The 19,795-nt window shown below is 35.9% G+C and overlaps 1 pseudogene; it reads left to right on the plus strand.

Moving 5' to 3' along the window:
• LOC121295925 overlaps positions 1–19,795 on the plus strand; it is a 106,974-nt pseudogene that overhangs the window by 639 nt on the left and 86,540 nt on the right.

The following is a 19,795-nucleotide window of genomic DNA, read 5'->3' on the forward strand; positions in this document are numbered from 1 at the left end:
CAAAACAAACAATTAATTGCTGACAGCACATGGCTTTTTGCGGTACTTTTAAATCCTGTAGGTAATATTTGTGGAGGTTACAAGTAACAATGTTGAAGTGTAAAAACTAATTTTGCTACATTATAACTGATATAATGTATATGTATGTGTGTGTGTGTGTCTATGTATGTATGTATGTATGTATGTATGTATATATATATATATATATATATATATATAATATAATTGCAGTGTACAAAATTGAAGGCATATGAGAGGTTTTTAAAAAAAATGTTCACAAAAACATTTTAAAAACTTATTTTCTGGACGTTTTGGGCAAAAACCCTTCTTCAGCTGTTTAAAAAGAAAAGTAAACACAGTACAATACACTTGTTGTTATTCAAGAATTGTAATTATACAATAATTCGCTGGATGGTGTCCATTATTATTATTAGTAGTGGTAGTAGTGTTCATTCCCTGAGGTTCCAAAGTTCCCAGTTTGAAGTTAAACTCTTGTTCCATAGCACTGATAGATCACACAGACTATGATGCCTTCAGCAGTGTGAGCACCACTGTTGAAGTGATGGGCTACTGGAAATGCTGCTAAACACTTTAGTTTCTCCAGTATACAATTTGTCGCATTTCTTGCAGATAATGCAGTAGCCTATTGCTTTAGAGGTATTGTAAAATGTTCATGAATGTTTCAGAATGAATGTATTTACAGGTATTATGCTGTGGTGTATTACATGGATATGTACCTTTTCAAAGATTCCCCAGAAGGATTAATAGCATTGTGTACCCACATATTCTCTGATATTCTTGTTTCTTCTATATTACATCAAGGGGGGAGTCTTAAAAATAGGCGCTGTAGGCTTGTTGTAAAATTGTAAAATTTATTTGCACAATTGTCTGTATCTTTCTGGTGGTAAGTGAGGACCAGAGAGATTTTATCAGCTGTGCTGTATGTTGTTATTATATAAAGCATTTTTTTTTTCTATTTATATTTGAAATGTTTGAAATGTGGGATTTAGCTTCTTGTCCAGAAAGCCATAATTTCCAAAATGCACACACACACACACACACACACACACACACACACACACAAACATACATTTCCTTGCTTTTGGAGAAGAAATCTGGATCGTCCCTGCAAATACATCTGAGTCTAAGCAGTTGTGAATAGGGAATAGATTTACGCCAAGCCTTAGGGTGTGAGGAGTCATGCTGTAGATATGAATGTGAATCAGTTGGTTTGTAGTAGACTGTGGTGGAATTCAAAACAGTGATGGGAATGTCTGAAGATATACTCTTGCTTGTTTCTGATGTGTTCCATGTGAAATCCGGGGCTGGGTGGAAATTGTTACTGACTGAATGAACTGTTTTAATTCCTCACTGGAGTTGGTGAAAATTCCAAAGATGTTATATGTAATATTTGGAGATACAGTGAGACGCAGTAAAATGAAAGGGGGTGTTTTCAAAGTTATTTATTTATTTTATCCAAACTAGAAAAAAAAAACAATGGAGTGGTTCAGGCTATATTAAGAAAACTTTTAGCATTTTACCACAGTACTGTTATGAGTTTGATGACTGAGATGAAACCTGGTATTTACATGCATTTGCATTTTTTGCTAGATTCTTTTGTAAGCCTAATATGCTTATTATGCCCCGCTGGGATGCATACCCATAAAACAGTAATATGTCTCGCATATTAATAATGTCAAGATTGTTATTGGGTAAGCTAATAAAGGCTATAGCTGGCTGATTTGGGCAGATTTAACAATGTATTAAAACCAAAATTTAAATTGCACCATTTTTTTTTTTGTGAAATTAAAATAACTGTTACACAACTGATAACACAGTGCTACTTAAGCACCCTTTTGAACTTTTAATACAATGGTCTTCAATTGACTGCAGCATCTCATTCAATTGCATTGGAAAATGATTTGTCTGTCTTGTTTTGTATTTTGTCCATGCAGCGGAGAATTAGTTGACAAAACCATCATACACTCTATTGAGTCCATTGTGACTGAATCGAGCCACCAGATCAGAGGGGTTGTGAAGAGGGATTCTTCTGAGCAACTCTTTGAAGTATGAAACCCTACTCCTCAAGTGGAGCTGGAGTTCCTGAAAAACAGGTCAGTAAATGGGATCTAAGGGCCCTATTCACAAAGCTTTTAGGACTGCTTTAAGGAATGTTTTTAAGGACTTTTTTTTTTGAGGGTTCAAAAACAGTTCTTTGAAAACTGAGAACACATTATGTGACAGTAAACTTGATTTTAATTTGTCAAAATGGGTTTTTGAAAATACAGGGTCATTTCTCTTGGGTTTGTTTACAGTAAAACGCGAACTATTGCAAAAAAAGGTTTTCTTTAAAATCGGACTGAACACTTTCTTGTGGCTGTTATTATCACTGTGCGATGCATATCCTTGCTGGCAGAGATATCAATCAATCCATCAATCCTTATTTATCATACCGCCCTTCGCAATAGAATTGTCACAGAGCGCTTCACAGGGTGAAAAAATATAAAACACTACATGGTCAATTTAGAACAGAATCCAGGTACTATACAATAAGTATGTCACACTTATATTTTTAGCATCTGGCCTGGAATTGTGTCTCTGTCTTATTAAGGTGTGTTCAAAATGTCTATTTAGGTTACGTACCCCAATTCCAGCTTGTGAATAGTTTTGCTAATAAAGCATATGTCTTGGGAATCACTTGCTTAAATCTAGATGGAATACTGTGTACGATGCTATAATCTAGACCAGTGACACCTGCTTTTCTTAGCTATTGAAGGTCATATCTTGAGAAGCATTTTAAATATAACTATGCAAAAGACTATGATAGGCTGTTAATATTGTAGGTCATGGTGATCTACGTTATCATGATGTAGCCATGACAGGGATATGGGTTTAACTATCATAATGTACTTGTTGCAAACAATTTCAAGAAACAGGTTCATCTCTAATGTTCATTTCCATAACCTCCTTCACCCTGATATTTTCTGTTTTTATTTATAAAAAAGACCAGGCTAGCTCTAATGAGATCCAATACCTAATTTCAAAGCAGTCAAGTTACTGTTCTTTAAACTAAGAATTAAAACAGAAATTCTCATTATCTTTCTTTAGGTATTTTACAAGTACTATGTCCTGTGTTCAGTACGTTTCCTGTAATATTTATTTTTTGTGATTCTAATTCTTTGCCGCTACTACCATGAGTATATATTTTTTAGATATGCCGAACTGGACTGTATTTATGACCAGCTGAGCTCCACAGAGGTAGCAAAGATGGGTCAGCTGTTGGAAAGAATGGATACCAGCTATTACCCAGCATTCATAGCCACGTTCCGGGATGTAGTTGCCGTTGACGACTTCTTCAAGCACAATGCTACTAATTTGGTCAAGAGTTTTCCAAATATCTAGAGACTCGCTTATCCAAATGTGGTGAAACATGGCTAGAACAATCTTTAGCTTGAGTTTACTCTCATTTTTATTTATTTTTCAATACACAACAGTGCTCTAGAGGTGTATGTGCTTTTTAATATAGACACATATGTAACATGGGCTAGATCTAACTTATCTTTATATTAAGTGATAGGACCAACTAGAGATCATAGTACCTTAACGAGAGACTTATTATAGTGCACAGTATTTTAGAAACTGCAATAAGAACCACTCAAAATGATTGCAAAGATCATAAAAATGAAAGGGCACAGTACAAAAAAGAGAAAGGAAAATGCAATTTGACTCTACTTACTCTTTAAATAACAGATTATCCTCTAGTTAAACCAGTAACATAAACCTGCACTTAAACCCTTTACAGCATTTTGACGATATTGAGAATGTGGAGTTCAATGAAGCCAAGCCTATGATTTGCCCACTGATGCATCTGGTGTGTCTAGTGTGGGCAAACTCTAAATACAACAACACTCCATCCAGAATCATAGTGCTGCACCTGGAGACTTGCAACCTTCTAATACAACAGGTAGTTCAGAACTGTTTCAGGCTTTCAGATTTAAACTGGACTTGGAAATGCACCTAGGACAGGTTCCACTAAGCGTTGCATGGCAAAGATACATGTTTAATTGATGTTAAATCTGTTAAGGTTCAGGGACATGGTATTAAACAGCCAATTGGTGTGCACTACACTTTCATAGCGATGTCACACATACATTTGAAGTTATCATTTACTAATTTACTCTGAGATAAATGCGGTATAATGGAACTTTTAAGCTAAACTATGCATAGTATGAAGCATTTGACTTCTAAAAATAAATGTGCTCTGTGCTTGAACCCACAATCCAGATCTGAACTCTTAGACAGCTATGTAAACACTGGTTGTTATGTTTTGCAATAGAATACCGAGGTTTATTAGGTTTATTGCCTATATTAAACTGTACATTGGCAATGGCTAGATGATATTTCTGCATACAATCTCATTTGGATTGCAAAACCTGTCTGTTAATGTCTTTTCCATGCTTTGGCAGGCCCGTGCCTGTCTGAACACAGAGGATATTCTGAAAGGTGAAAATCAGGAGAGTTTGAACAAGGTGCTCCAGACACTGGATATCCTGCAGCTCTTCAGACAGACTTATGAAGAAAACAGAGGAAGCCTGGGCGAATATTACAAGCGTGGAGAGGAGGTGAGAGAGTGGGATTTCAGCTCTGTGATGGTCTTCACTGGGATGGATGGCTTCCTTACAGAGGTGGAGACTTTTGAGGTAAGACCTGTGTGCTGCAAACACAATCAGTAACTGACAAACTATGTTTAACGACCTAGAATAAAGCAATCGTGTAAGTTTTTTTTTTTTATTGGTAGTGTTTGAACATTGAAAATTGGCATGTAAATGTGTCCCTAGTATGGCTATTTTGTTCTGCATCCCAAGACTACAACTTTTTAATATTAGTTTTAACTGTCATTGTCTGTTTCTTTTAATGTAAACATAGTATCAGAGGCAAGACATTGTGTTATACCATGGTTCATTTGAATAAAGTACATACATTTCTGCTATGGTTGTTATGCTGTTGTGAGTTTATAGTTCCTTATTTATATAAGGGCTAAATTCGCCTCAGCAAAAAAGCAGGAATAATTTACAATATCTTGAATAGCAATTGCTGTATCAGCATATTGGACATAAACGTTTGGTTAGCAGTTAGTTTTGATTTATTAAATAAGCTTATCAGGGTAATAGTTGTGCAGATATTGATATTAATGTTTGAGGTAAAACAAAAAAAATGACACATGTTAGTTTAAGATTATTTTAAACTATATTAGAAGGGATTATGCAGTTTGCACACATATTTATAACATTGTTTTAATAATCGTAAGCATTGTTTTTATAAGTACAGTAGCCACATTACAAATGTAGCTATATAGCTGTAAATACATTAAGTACAATTAACTACAGTAAAACATTGTTAGATTTTGCAAAGAATATTGGTTGTTACAAGTTAACAAATACTGAATTAATTAATTGTTTAATTTATCATGAAACATGCTGAAATCATCTGCACATATTAAAGCATGAATTTCAAAGAAATATTATCACAAACTATCAGTGCAGGTCTTGTTATAATGAAGAGCCCTTCATGTCCCTAGTTGTGTGGAGAAGGGCTATTGTGTTCTTATTTAATACTGTTCTCTGACAGGTGTGAGATACAAAGCCTGTGCCTCCACTGGTAATTCGCTGGTAATCCTTAAAAAGATTGCAGCAAACAAATTCATTCAATAAATAGTACGCTGTACTGTGAACGCTATGAACTTCCATTCGTTCTGTACATTTCAGCACGTGCATTTTTATAATAAAGGCAGTATCTGGTACTACACTAGGTTATAGAAATCTGTGTTTGCAATCCATGCTTTCAGATAGTATTGCACTTCCTTGGTCATTTCACCTTCAACGGCTTCTTTCCTGTCATTAACCAATCAGCTGCTTACTTGATTGACTGACACTATAAGATGTGTTTCTTCAAAACGGCACATTTGAGTGTAGTTACTTGAAGTGCAAAACGGTAACATTTATGGGATTATTCTGTAAGCTACAGTCTATTCAAAGTGCCAGGCTTTTCCATCAGCAAAAGAATATTTTAAAGCATGATAAATATGTTGGAGTGGACTGCTTTTTAAAATGTGAATGCCCCAAACCTATATACTGTAAGACTGTGTACCCATGTACCTATACTTGAAAGGGAGGCAGCACAAATATACGCGTGCCTACAATTTCATCTTTCTTGCTGCAACGTGAAGCATCGAACAGTTTGCTCAACGCAATGGTTTTCTCATTAAAACTTCTCTTTGCTAAGATAGACAGACAGTCTGTTGCTACGGGACACTGATTTCCTTGAGTCTGTGATGCTCAAAGTATTAGTGTTGCTTTCAAAAGAGCAACTGATGCAATGAAACCGATCTCAGGCCCCTGGTACAGAATGGAAATGAGCTCTTGCTGTTGCAAAGTGCTTTCAAATGAATCTGTCTCTTGTAGGATCTCATGGTAACTGCTCTGGACATGATTAAACTGGAGAAGGTTGAATTTGGAGGGATCCGAGGGAAGGTTCTTAGTCAGCAGGTCCTGAGTATGTATGAAGAGTTTCAGGAAATCTACAAACTGTTCACAGAGCGCACTTATGACTGCCTGGATACCACTAACATGGTGGGTTTTGACTACTGGAGTTAGTCAAGTTTTTCAATTATTTTTCAAATTATGATAATGTCTACTGTTCCTTCCATTTGCTGTCTATTTCATCACTGTAGTTTAGTTTTTAATGAAAAATATTTCCACTTTCACCTGTCCCGTATTTGGCAATATATGAGGGAGAATTGCATCTACTTTATTTCCTACAAAACGCTGACAATAAGCAAACCCAAAAGACTCAAGTTTAAATTAAAAAAAAAAAAAAAAAAAAACAAACAAAAAAAAAAAAAAAAACAAAGTACTCCTTACAAGTTGTACAAATTGGTGTAAAGACCTGAAATGATAATGAAAATTTGTTTTTAAAAAAAATAATAAAAAAAAAAAAAACACTGAATTTCCTACTTAGGCCTTAAAGTACAGTAGCTACCATTAAACTACTTTTTATTTTGTTAATTTAGGGCACACCTGATCTCCCACTTTAGGAGTAAAATTATGTTTGATCAAGGGGACCTAATCCTTTCCAAATCCTTTTGCCACTCCACAGTTGAGTCAAAGCTGCTTGTACAGTACCGCACTGTAAGCTAATTACAATAAGTGATGTGAAATTCGTATATTAACCCCCTCTTTGCTTTCCTGGCTTTTAGGGATTTGAAAAACTGACTTTAAGCTGAAAGTAGAAGACATCGACAGGTGCCTGGGAACAGTTTTCAACCAGGCGTTTGAGGATGCGTTCGGCTTGGAGCATGCCTTCAAGGTTAGTATTTGTTACCTTTTGTTACTTTGATGAGAGTGTCTGTGTGATAGCTGTGCTGATAACAGAGCTCTCCAAATCCCTGAACATTAAGTTCTGCTTTGGATGATGCAAAACTGTTGAATAAATACAGCCTTATAGTCACAGCTGCTATTGTTTGTCATGCAGTAGAACATCAACTCACAATCATTTTGCCTTTATTTCTACTTCCCTGATAGGTAAAGCAGTTTTCTATAGTTTTGTGACAGTGATAAGTTACAGAACACTGAAGTGTTTAGAAAAATCTCATGACTGATATGCTTATTCTACATATTTATTATTTGTTCTACTGAAAATAGCATATGTAATTAATGTGTGCAATGCATGTGACTATACATTTTACTAGACATACAGAAGCATGTTATTTATCACTAACTTCAGAAACATTTTATTTGAGTTCGGGGATGACAGAAATATGAAATGTGAAATGAATAAAATAATAATTTTAGGACATTCTGCAAGGGTTAACTGCACATCGATAAGAACACTATTCTCACCTGGGATCCTTTTTGATTGTGTGTTTTGTTTGTAGTTGCTGGTCATGTTTGGCAGCCTGCTTGAACGACCATTGATTACAGCAGATGCTCACGATAAATGTCCTCGCCTAGTGAGCATGTTTGACAAGGAGCTGGATGGGTCTAAAATCCTCTACAATGGGCATGTGCAGGACGCGGAATTAGGTAAAACACACATTTTGTTTAAAAAGGCTGGGAGGCTTAGTGGTTTAGTATTTGGGTATTCAAGGACTACTTTATGCCAGCTACATTTTGTGTTGTTCTGTACCGCACTCCTATAGTTGTATTTGCAATCATTGTATTTCCTGCCCTTTTGTTTAGGCTACACACCAGTCAATAAGAACAAGCCATCTGTAGGTGGTGGGTTCCAGTGGGCTCAAGAAATTCAAGAATGTACCCGTGTGCCATTTGGAAACTTCAGCTGTGAGTATCTAGGTCTGGGTTGAATTATGTATGCTTTGTATGTTTATTGACTATGAATCTGTATCAGTTGATGCATTTTGGTAGCAATGGCTGTATTAAATGCATTGGTTCAGAGGTGCAAACAAAGGGCATGTTGGTTTGCTTTATTGTTGGACCACTATATAAGAAATACAAAGAAGGTTTTAGGAGTACTTTGGTCTCTTCATCAAGTTTATTTAAGAAATGATTGTGTTTTCCATATTGAATTGTATCATTAGAAATGCAGCACTCTTTCCATTCCTAAATTTACAGTTTTTGTGTGTGTGTTTTTTAAGTAGTCTTTACAATACTGTTGCACACCCTTGTACATGCTGTTGGGCTCAGTTACATTAGACTTATATACAGTATGCACATATTAAAAAGACATTTAAAAGCTAACTCAGTTTCATCTACCTAGATGCATGGAATCATTGGAGGGAAAGAATGATACAGAAATATGAAGAGATGATGGAGCTGCCTGACAAGTGGGGGAAAAAAATGCATTTCTATAACCTTAGATTTAACTAGAAAGACTATTACTGAAGCAGTGTATGGAAAGTCTGAAGTAACTGTTTAAATGGACAAAACATTGCAAAACTGTACAGCAGCCAAACACTTTTCTCATCTATCTAGGCTTGAAATTTAAACTCCACTTTGGCAATTCAAAAAACGACAGCCACTTGTATTTCATACAGTCATGGTAGTGGCATCCCGCAACCACATAACTCCTTGTCATTTTGGGAAAATGACTTGTACAGTGTATGGCTGTTACAATTAAAAGCATGTCAGTTGCAAAGGGAAGTTGTCTGACAACTGTTTGTTTTCAGTAGCTCCGAAGCTATGTGCGTGTGCACCAACTTACCCAGAGGTCCACACAAACCTATTAGAAGATTAATAAAATGTCATTGAACAGAAAGCAAAAAATACCTTCTTGTGTTCCAACAAAGTTCCACCAAAATCTCTAAGCAGCTGCAGTACAAACGAAGAGAACGAGTCGGAATTTACAGAACAATGCAGTTCAAATTTTGATCCCACGACTTCAGAGTCTTCTGAACGTGTTCAACAAAAAGTTCACACTGGATGTCAGTCATGATGCTAACAGTTCAGCTCATTAGTTAACAAATCTGGGGTCATGTACTGCAGTTATTGTAAGCAAACATAGTAACATTACTATTCAGAACTACCTATTCTAAAGTGTGTTTTGGACTGCCTTTTTTAAATTTGTTTTTTCTGCACAGAAAAAAAAAATAATAATCTGCAAAAGTATTGCATATATAGGCTATGCAAATAAAACATGCTTAGAGATGCGCATTATTGTTTACATTAAATGTATACATTAAGATTATATTATTTTGAACAATAGTTTTCATTTATATTTAACAAACTTCAATGCCGTTATGGGCAACCATTTTCTTTTTCTGGCGACCATAAAGAAAAAAAATAGGAGCCTGCTGGTGCCTAAAATATAAAGCTTACCTCGAGCACTGTATTAGCTTCAAAGCTACACAAATGCTACTTAACATTCAAGGAAAGTATACAGTATTTGATTTAATCTTTGGAGTACATTCTGTACCATTTAAAAGCGAAAGCTGCAGAACCAGTTTGCTGAGTTGAAAGAAATTTTCTTCACAGTGGAGTTTGTTTTATAATTCTACTTTATTGATGGCGGCAGGGTTGATGTTGGAGATTGCTATGCACAACCGTACTGATATCGCTGCGTTTGCAGAGAGAAAAAATACTCAAGACAAAACAAGAAAAGAGCACTGAGATAATGTTTTCTCCTTTATTGACTTGGCAACAAAATATGTTTTTGTAAGAGAAGCACTTTATTATTTTTTTAACTAGGACTTGCGTTACTCAGCAATGTTTTAATGCAGCACAATGTCAGTTTTCTGTCTTGAGACAGATCGTCAAATGGGACTATCATTCAATATAATAATAAACCAAGCCCTTAACTGAACAGGTGATGGGTTGTGGGAGTTTAAAAGTCCAGTTTTAAAGCGAAGTAACAAGTGTTTTGTTTCAGTTGAATGTTTGCAGAACAGAAAACAACTTTTTTTTATATTTGGAACATTAAAAAAAATCACCTGCTTCTTCATTAGAACCACTCTCCTTTAAAGGAAAAACATCTTTTACAATTTTGAAATGTATAAAAAAAAACAACTGAAGAGTTCTTACAAGCTCCAAATTTAAATGTTGGATTTATTTATTATTAACTTGTGTCCTTTCTCAGAGTAAATGGCTTAGAAAATCTAACCCCATGAAATGTGATAAACTCCAGAAGCAGAACAAAACTCTGAGTTAATGTACTTTGCATCATTAGATGTTAAGAGGTGTCTTCTGTGTAGTTTGCTTCAGCAATCAGTGCAATGCAGCAAACTGTAGTCTTTTTCTCCCAGGATAACAAATAATATAATAGGCAGGTTAAAAACTAAAGGGTCTTCAATCTATTTTGTATTAGATTAGGCTCCCTGTTCGCACACAGGCTTTGCCAAACTATTAAAAGTACCAAAGTGGAAGCAGTAAGGTGGCAGCCGTTACTTCTTAGCAAACCAAAGAGGTGTGTGATTTATTGCCATTACCTTGCTTGTGGATTGCTATAGCCCTGGTTCCAGAGCTTAAGATGAATACTCCTGAAACCCTGACTGATTAGGCAGCAATGCAACATAGACACATGGGCTCTGTAATCTGTTTCTTTGGTATGACAGTCCAGATAAATGTCTCTGGTTAGAAAGGGGTGCAGAATGGATAGTACTGCTTTTAGGACAATATTTTGAAATACCATTTTGTGTATGTTTCAGTTTCACCAGCGTTCTGTTAAGAAATAGAAAAGCACATAGAAACGGACAGTAATGCTGTACAATGTTCCTCAGTGTTCCTCTGGCTGTGTGGTTCAGTGGTTAAAGAAATGGGTTTGTAACCAGGAGGTCTGACCCTGAGCAAGTCACTTAACCTCCATATTTGGGGTGAGATGTTGTAAGTGAATCCTAGTCTTGTATCTTGTAAAGTGCTTTGTGATGGTGGTCCACTATGAAAGGCGCTATATAAAAATAAAGATTATATATTAAATATTTTCTTACATAGTCTTACATTTCTGTTGATTCAGGTTCAGAGTAGAGTGGTTATTATTCCACAGGTGGGTATCCTTTAAAAACTAACAGGCTTTAAAGGGTGACCTAATATAACCAAAAGAAAAGTTTGGTTTATAATAGCATTAATACCCACTGCAGCGGTCATTACTTGTAGATAATTGACCTAGTCTTTAATTAAGTACCATTCATCAAGTGTTGGACAGTAGTGCTTAAATTCTACGGTGCATTTCAATACCTCTTGCACACAGCGTACCTCAGCTTCTGTTGTAAAATTCTGTCAGCTTTGCTTCTGGGATGCTGCGGCAGATATTAAACATCCTTTGCTGTAGTTTCTGGTTTTATGTGTCTGAAAGCGCTTTTATATTTGTGAAGGTGACAGAGAAGCAATGTGTTTAATTCACACTCTCAATTGCAGGAACTTTCAGAAGCTCTATGATATCTGGATGCAGACAATTGCAGAAAAATCTCAGTACAATCTCGCACAGCCACTTATTTCACGCGATCCTGACTTCGAACTCATTGCTGTCAATTTTGATCCTGAGGTAGGCTGAAAATATGTGATTATTTTTAAATTTGTTTAAATTTGTATTTCTTTTTTCCAGGCAGGTTTGGGTGAACAAAATTGTTATTGGTTTTATGATTACAATTGAATTATCCCAAAACCATGACTTATTTTATTTACATATAGATATAAATCCTTATACTGATTGATTCAGTATGAAGGCTTATTTTTCATATGTTAATCCAGGGTACAATTGGGCCTTTTTTGTGAATGAAAAAATGTGTACTATTCTCCATGCGCATAGTGCTAGGCAGGAAATTTAAATACTACATAATGTAAACGAGAAAATGGGTGTCTCTAAAAAGGCTAAACATGTATCTTACGCAGTTCATATGAAGCAGGATGAAGCAGGAGTTTTACACCGCGATGGAGGTAAGCTCTTCTGTACGTCCTGCAACGTTACTGTGGATCACTACCAAGAATCGACTGGTGACAGGCATTTAGATTCAGGTATTCACTGAAAGAGAGAGGCGGAACTCCAGAGCAGTGCTGCGACTTGATTTGCTTGCAAAGAAACAAATACAGTGACTTCCATGTTCCAAAAGTCCACTGAAGCATGAAAGTCATTACATTTTGACCTTTTGTTTGCACAAATATCCCTCTTGAAAAATTGGACAACCAAAAGCTACGTAAATTCTTTAGACTGGGTGTCGCAAATGGTAGTGATTCCTTCATCTGCCCAGCTGATACTTTCCTAAAGTTGTATCACAAGCAGGAGATTATGGGATTGGTAAATCAGTCTGGTTGCTCGACTGAGGCCCAAGGTCAGTATGGGTTACAGATTGTATGTTTAGTATGGGTTACAGATTGTATGTTTTGGAAGACCTAAATGGTGAACATTTGAAGGTTTTAGGCACTTTTTTTTTTAACACCCCAGCCTTCCTCTGACAGGCTTCAAAAACAATTATGACCTGGCTCGAAGCAACAGTCACATTCATTTTAACAGGGTGAAGATCCATTATGCTGCTTTTTGTTTTTGCTTTGCTTAAGTGAAATGGACCCTGTTACTTTCCCTGGGTTACACTAAACTCAATATTGCTCCCAATCTCATATACACCATCAAGCACAAGTTGATGGCTTGCACATCAAATTATTACTCAAGCAGTACATTGCTACACAACCTAGCATATTTTTTTAAGGAATACACATTGTTAACATTACAGGTCCCTCTTTTGTTGTGCTCTGTGTGTGTAACATCGTCTGACAGTCGGTGTGAGTTTGAATTAAAACACATGAAATGATTAGGTACCGGGAAGAAGCGGCAACTTTTAAACTATATAATTGTATTCAAAATCTTTATTTAAAGAATAAAAAAACATGCAAAGAACAAAAACATACTCGGTATAAGAAAAAAGGGGGAGCAGTGACAATGTTGCTATTGCTAACAAGAGGTAAGAAATTGATTTTAAAACCTTGGTTAGCACTCCATTGATGTAGATAATACACACGTTAATGTTAGTTAAGCAATGATGTTTTCTGCTGGAAAGCAGCTCAGGTGACGCAGATCCTTACTGTGTGTTTGTTGTTAATTGTGATTCTCTCTGTTTAATATTGAAGGTGTCTGGGATTATATCCAGGCAGTCCAGGATGCTGTTCATGATCTTAAAAGAAGGTTACGATAAACAAGACAATGTGGAAGAGATGCAGATCATGAGAGGAGAGGAATATATATATATATATATATATATATAATATATATATATATACACACACACACACACACATATATATATATATATATATATATATATATATATATATATATATATATATATATATATATATATATATATATATATATATATAATGTGTGTGTGTGTGTGTGTGTCTTCAGATCCAAAGACAGATCCTTTGTTTGAAGCACATATCTCCATTTCCCAGATATGGTGTTCAACCCTTCCCTTGAGTTGGGGAGCAGCAATGGCTTTCATGACCTTGTGGAAGGCATCATTAACGATATCTACAGAATGTCTTCTCTGGTACAGAGGCTTGCAGAGCACAGTAGCTTCCCACATTGTCAGGTAGGTTTACACAGGTTCATTACCCTGATGTACCACACTGCTTCACCACTCCTCTGCTTTACAGATTGATGTACATGACTTTTGAAACACAATTGTGGGCAGTGAAATTGCTGCCTAAGTACTGTAATTAGAATATGAAGTTATACAAAGCGAATGTTTGAATGAAGAAATATGAGCTTTTTTGCTGTATGTTTTACTTGGAGGATTTGTTCAGAGGAAAGGCAATTATAATACAAAATACCTGAAAATTGATTCTACACAACATTAAGTCAGTATGTTGGTTTCATAATAAATATATATTTTTTAAAACTTTAAATCTCGTTGTTAACCAATCAATAAAACAAATAATTTTACAGTATACACAATAGCTTATCAGCTCAATAAGGATCCCTTCCTTAAATTTCAACATTTTACATTAGGTTGGATAGCAAACAAAAAAGTCAAACCTTTTTTAACTGCTGCACGCAGACTATAGGCTCCTGCTTTATTGATCAGTCACCTGGTCATAATTTTTTGTTGTGTTTTTATTGGCAGTCTGAAATCGGGCACACGGTTTAACCCTTTGCGGTCCCATGTCGGACCAGGTCCAACATTACAATTTTCCCTTTCCCGTCCCGGTGTCCTGACCCTGTCCGACATCATCAAAAAGACGCCAAGCACAGGTCTCCGAAAAAAGCAGAGAAAACCTTTCAATGACCGAGTGAGACTGATAGGAGCCGAGTGAAGCCGTAATAGATAACACGGACACAAACAAAGGAGATAACTGCTTCCGCATCTAGCTCTTAAATAATATCAGATGTTTGCAGAGCATTTTGAGATGTTGTAGTAAGAAAATAATGACTTGGATCGCATTATTGAGGAGTTTGGTGATAAAATGAGTAATCGGTAGAGGTTTAATCACTATTCATTAATATAAAGAGGTATGTGAAGAATACGGCGAACAAGGGGTGGGGCTTGGCTGAGATGCAGTACTGATGTCCTTTTGCTAGGCAGTGCCTTTTTAAACCTATTTTACACTCTCTCTCTCTCTCTCTCTCTCTCTCTCTCTCTCTCTCTCTCTCTCTCTCTCTCTCTCTCTCTCTCTCTCTCTCTCTCTCTCTCTCTCTCTCTCTCTCTCTCTCTATATCTATATATATATATATATATATATATATATATATATATATATATATATATATATATATATATATATATATATAACAGCACGTATGAAAATAAATTGGACCTGATGAGCCTGACAAGCGCTGAATAAATGGACCACTAAGGGTTAAAGTCTATAACTGGATACCCTGTTCTATAATTAATATACAGACTGTATGTTGATGTATGAACCATTAAGCTTTGCAACTGGTAATAAATTATAGCTAGAGTTATATGATTTTTAGTATGTGTGAACAGGATGGTTACCTGTTTTTAGCTCTTAAGTTTTTTATAGAAATAAATACTATATCTAAAAAATTGAAGGCTAGCTATTTATGATTATAATAATGGGAATATATTTTTTTTCCTAGGCGGTCATGGAAGACATAGTAGTCCTTGCAGACATGTGTCGGTTTATGATGGAGTGCGTTCAGCACGTCAAGTCCAAAAGCTGTGACTACAGGAACTCCTTTGACCATTACTCATACCTGTATGTAGATGATAGAAAGTTCATGTGACCGTTCTTGCTGTGTGGGCATGTTCTTACCAGTGAACAAATAGAGGCCCATGCTGTAGATGGGGTTTCCAAGACAACCCCCCTTGTTAGATCAGTTAAAAAAATAGGTCGTTTCCCATGAGAAGATCTACGTTGAAGTTAGCAGTCTGGAGCCCATCAGTGTTCTTGATGGATGGATGAAAGTAGATGGCGGTCGGCCCTTTAAATGTGTCCTTCTGAACGTCATTATATGGAGCGTTATGTTCAAGCAGCACCTCATTGAGCAAGTAACAAACAGGTAATAAGACCAGCTGTTTGAATAAAAATATATACTATTTTAAAGGGATGACATGAACATATCCTTAAATCGTGAGTGCTAAAACTTGAGTTATCCCCAGCGACTGGGATAAAGTAAAGCTGTGTACATGACAAACCATTGAGTGTCAACCATTTCGGTATATAGAAGTGTGACTGCTTTGGCCAAATACTCATTTTGGGTCACTGGAGGCATTCCTGCAATGTAATTGACCTGTAATGACCTAGAAAAATGTTCAACCCTTTTAACATTTGTTCAACATTTATATACTTCCCAGTGGTTACATATAACGTTCCTGTGTTTAGTTGATCAGGATGCTGAATAGACAATTCTGATTAATTCTTATTTTTGCAGTAGTGAAGTGGTGTTATACTGTTTTTATCCTCTAGGGGGCAGTAGCTCCTTTTTTTTTTTTTTTTTTCAGTCCTCTGTTCTGCAGATTCATGCTGATCAGAACACACCAGACACTGACATGACTGCAGTGATGCATTTCTTTTATATTAAACATTTTCTGTCCCCTATAGTTGCAGACCATTATAAATATAGTGCTGGATGTCCCTCCTGTGGCATTTTGTCAACGAAATATAGGCACACTGCAAAATAACAGAATCTACGAAAAAAACTAAATCTAAAATTAAACAGACTTCACATTGTAATAGTAGCTCCAAGTGTGTGTGTGTGTGTGTGTGTGTGTGTGTGTGTGTGTGTGTGTGTGTGTATATATATATATATATATATATATATATATATATATATATATATATATATATATATATATATATATATATATATATATATATATATATATATATATGTGTGTGTGTGTGTGTGTGTGTGTGTTTGTCTTCAGATCCAAAGACAGATCCTTTGTTTGAAGCACATATCTCCATTTCCCAGATATGGTGTTTTTAAAACTCAGTGGTTTTAAAAAGTTATTATTTTTATCCAGGTAGATCACTGAGATCCCGAAACATGTTTCTAGTAATAGTGGCAGGCAGTCACATTTTAAACAGTTATAAAAGAGCATATTGTATTTTAGAAATTGAATCCCTTTTTACTGCACAGGTTCAGTGACATCTTTCCAAGCTGTTTGGCAATACAGCAAAGATTAAGTTTGACACATACTCTGAAGATAACCCTACTAAAACGGGTCTGGGGATGTATAGTAAGGAGGATAAATATGTTACCTTCAATGAGCCATGTGACTACAGTGGGCACGTACTGTATATTCTCCTAAAATGTGTCCCTGTTTTTTTTAATTTAATATTTATATACAATGTAAGACTGCGAATTGAGGTGTCGAAGATATACATATAATCAATATTTAATCTAGTTATTATTATCTCAAATACATCTCCTGATTCCGTTGAGTAAATAAGGAATGTGTCGTCGTATGGAACAGGATTTTGTATCTTCAGTAGCTTAGCCTATTTTAGTAAAGTTAGAGGAAGCAGCTCAGTACATATCCTTGAAGTATATTGCTTATCCATAAAACACTGTGTATGTATTTGGAAAAGGCTGAAAAGGTACTTTTTAATAGAGTGTGTGTTGTATTCCTGTAGAATATGTACTTTGAAGTCCTTTTCATTGACCGGTGCTTGTATTTTATCTGAAAAGTCAATATTCCATGTTCATTTTACAAAAAAACAAACAACCCTGCTTTAAATTGTATTACAGAGCTGTTTGGTTCTAGTTTTGTAAAACTAACTGACTTTTTTTTTTTTTCTGTAACCCGTGTCAGGTTTTTAAACGCTCTTTTTGTTTTGTTGTCAGGTTGAGACGTGGCTGAACAGAGTGTTGGACAATGTGAGGTCAACTGTCCATCACGAGATGACCTGAAGCTGTTGTGGCTTATGAGGAGAAACCCAGGGAGCAGTGGCTCTTTGATTATCCAGCTCAAGTAAATCACAACTGCATTGTAATGGCTGTAAAGGAGGCTGTGACTGAGAATCAATGCACTGCAGTGCTATAGGCAGTCGCTGTTCAACACCGCTGCAGGAGAAGAGTCCCCAACCAGAGTAAATTATTCAACCATGGCAACCAAATTGATTGCACAATTACAAGGTTTATTAATGTTTTAATTAAGAGTCTCTGTCAACTTAGAACTAAACAATAACAACTGCAAAGTAATCGGCCCAGTGCGAGCTTTGTTTTGCAATTAGATGTATTTTTAATTTCAGCGGTACAGGTAATCAAAGATATGCTGTGTTGGTCCTAGTGGCTCACCTAGTAAAAGTGCCTGGAGTGCAAAGTGAGTCACGTTAATGTGGTTCAAATCCTGGTCTTTGTGCTCTGTGCTCTGGTATTCTTCCATTTGGGAGAGTTCCTAAAAATGAAGATCCTTATTGCGTTTGGCAGGGCGGTCTCAGGTAGTCGGCTTGCAAGTCTTTTGCCTTAATTGACATATATATACCATTTTACATTTCAGTCGGCCGATTTTTTATTTAGAAATTTTACCCTCTATCCTTAGGTGGCCCTAACATGCACTCAGATCTGGTGGACAACAGAGGTTGGCATTTCCTTTGCCAGACCTGAACCATCTGAACACACTCATCACCGTGTTGATTGGGCAGCTGTCTTCGGCAGACAGACAGAAGATCATGACCATCTGCACCATTGATGTCCACGCCAGAGATGTGGTGGCCAAGATGGTTTCTCAGAAGGTATGCTAATTTGTTATGGGGCAGATGGAACCCTTGAAATGAAATGTCTTTTGCATGCCATGTCCCCATTATAACCTAGAAGTGGCAACTGCACTTAGAACTTGGTGTTGAGTCGCATAAATAAAATATAAAGATTTTCTTCCTGGTTAATTTCTAATAGAACTGGACTGCCATACGAGGGCTACTGTTTGCAAAAATCTTGCTGCTAATTGTCAGTATGTGCATTAAACACTTTTGTAAGTGTGACCTAGAAATTATGCAGCAAGACATTAGCTTTGTAATAGTGGTGTTCTTTAACAGTTGTGAAATTCACAGGCATTTGTTTAGCTGTCTCAGCTTAGACAACGCTGGGGTGATGACAAAAAGCACTTTGCTTGGTAATCACACCACTGACAGAGAGGTGGGTTGCTGACTAGGTGTAAAAGGGTCTCAATACTCAAAACTGATAACTAATCAAGAGCCAGTGCTTGTATTTCTGTATTTTATTAAAAGATTGTCAGTGATGTATTCATCAAATCCAAATCCAAATAACCACTGCTCCACATCAGGCCAATTTTAATATATAATAATATAATACTATATTCAAATGATCTGTCAAATATGTTGGTCATGTATGAATATTTTAAAACTCAATGCATTTTTAACGTTGAACGCATTGATAAAAGGTTTCATGTTACCTGTTTGCCTCTGAAAAGTTATAAATCATTTTATTCACATTTTCCAGTTATGAGAGCAGGTATTGTGTGCTAAATTAAATGATATTAACCACCAGTGGTATAAAGCATATTAGCATAATGGTCTACCTTTTAAAAATGTAAAATAACATGCATTCACCTACCCTCCTGGGTCCCACAGTAAAATAACACTGAGGTAAATCAAGTTATTTGTATAGGAGTATTTTGATTGTTTTGTTAAATGCCATTTACACCCCAAGGCTACTGATGATTCAATTGCTAGTATCCAGTTTTGTATAATATTTCAGTAGATTAGATATATTATGTATTTTTTAAATTAAAATTACCATTTTAGCTCATGTTCCTTGCCGGGTATGACACACTGAAATTGTATTAAAACAGTAGGGTACACAATTCAATTAGTAAATTCTGTTCTGAAACACATTTAGTCTTTTATAACAGATTCACATTTAC

Source organism: Polyodon spathula, chromosome 20 (genome assembly GCF_017654505.1).
Source record: "Polyodon spathula isolate WHYD16114869_AA chromosome 20, ASM1765450v1, whole genome shotgun sequence".
Taxonomy (NCBI): Eukaryota; Metazoa; Chordata; class Actinopteri; order Acipenseriformes; family Polyodontidae; genus Polyodon; species Polyodon spathula.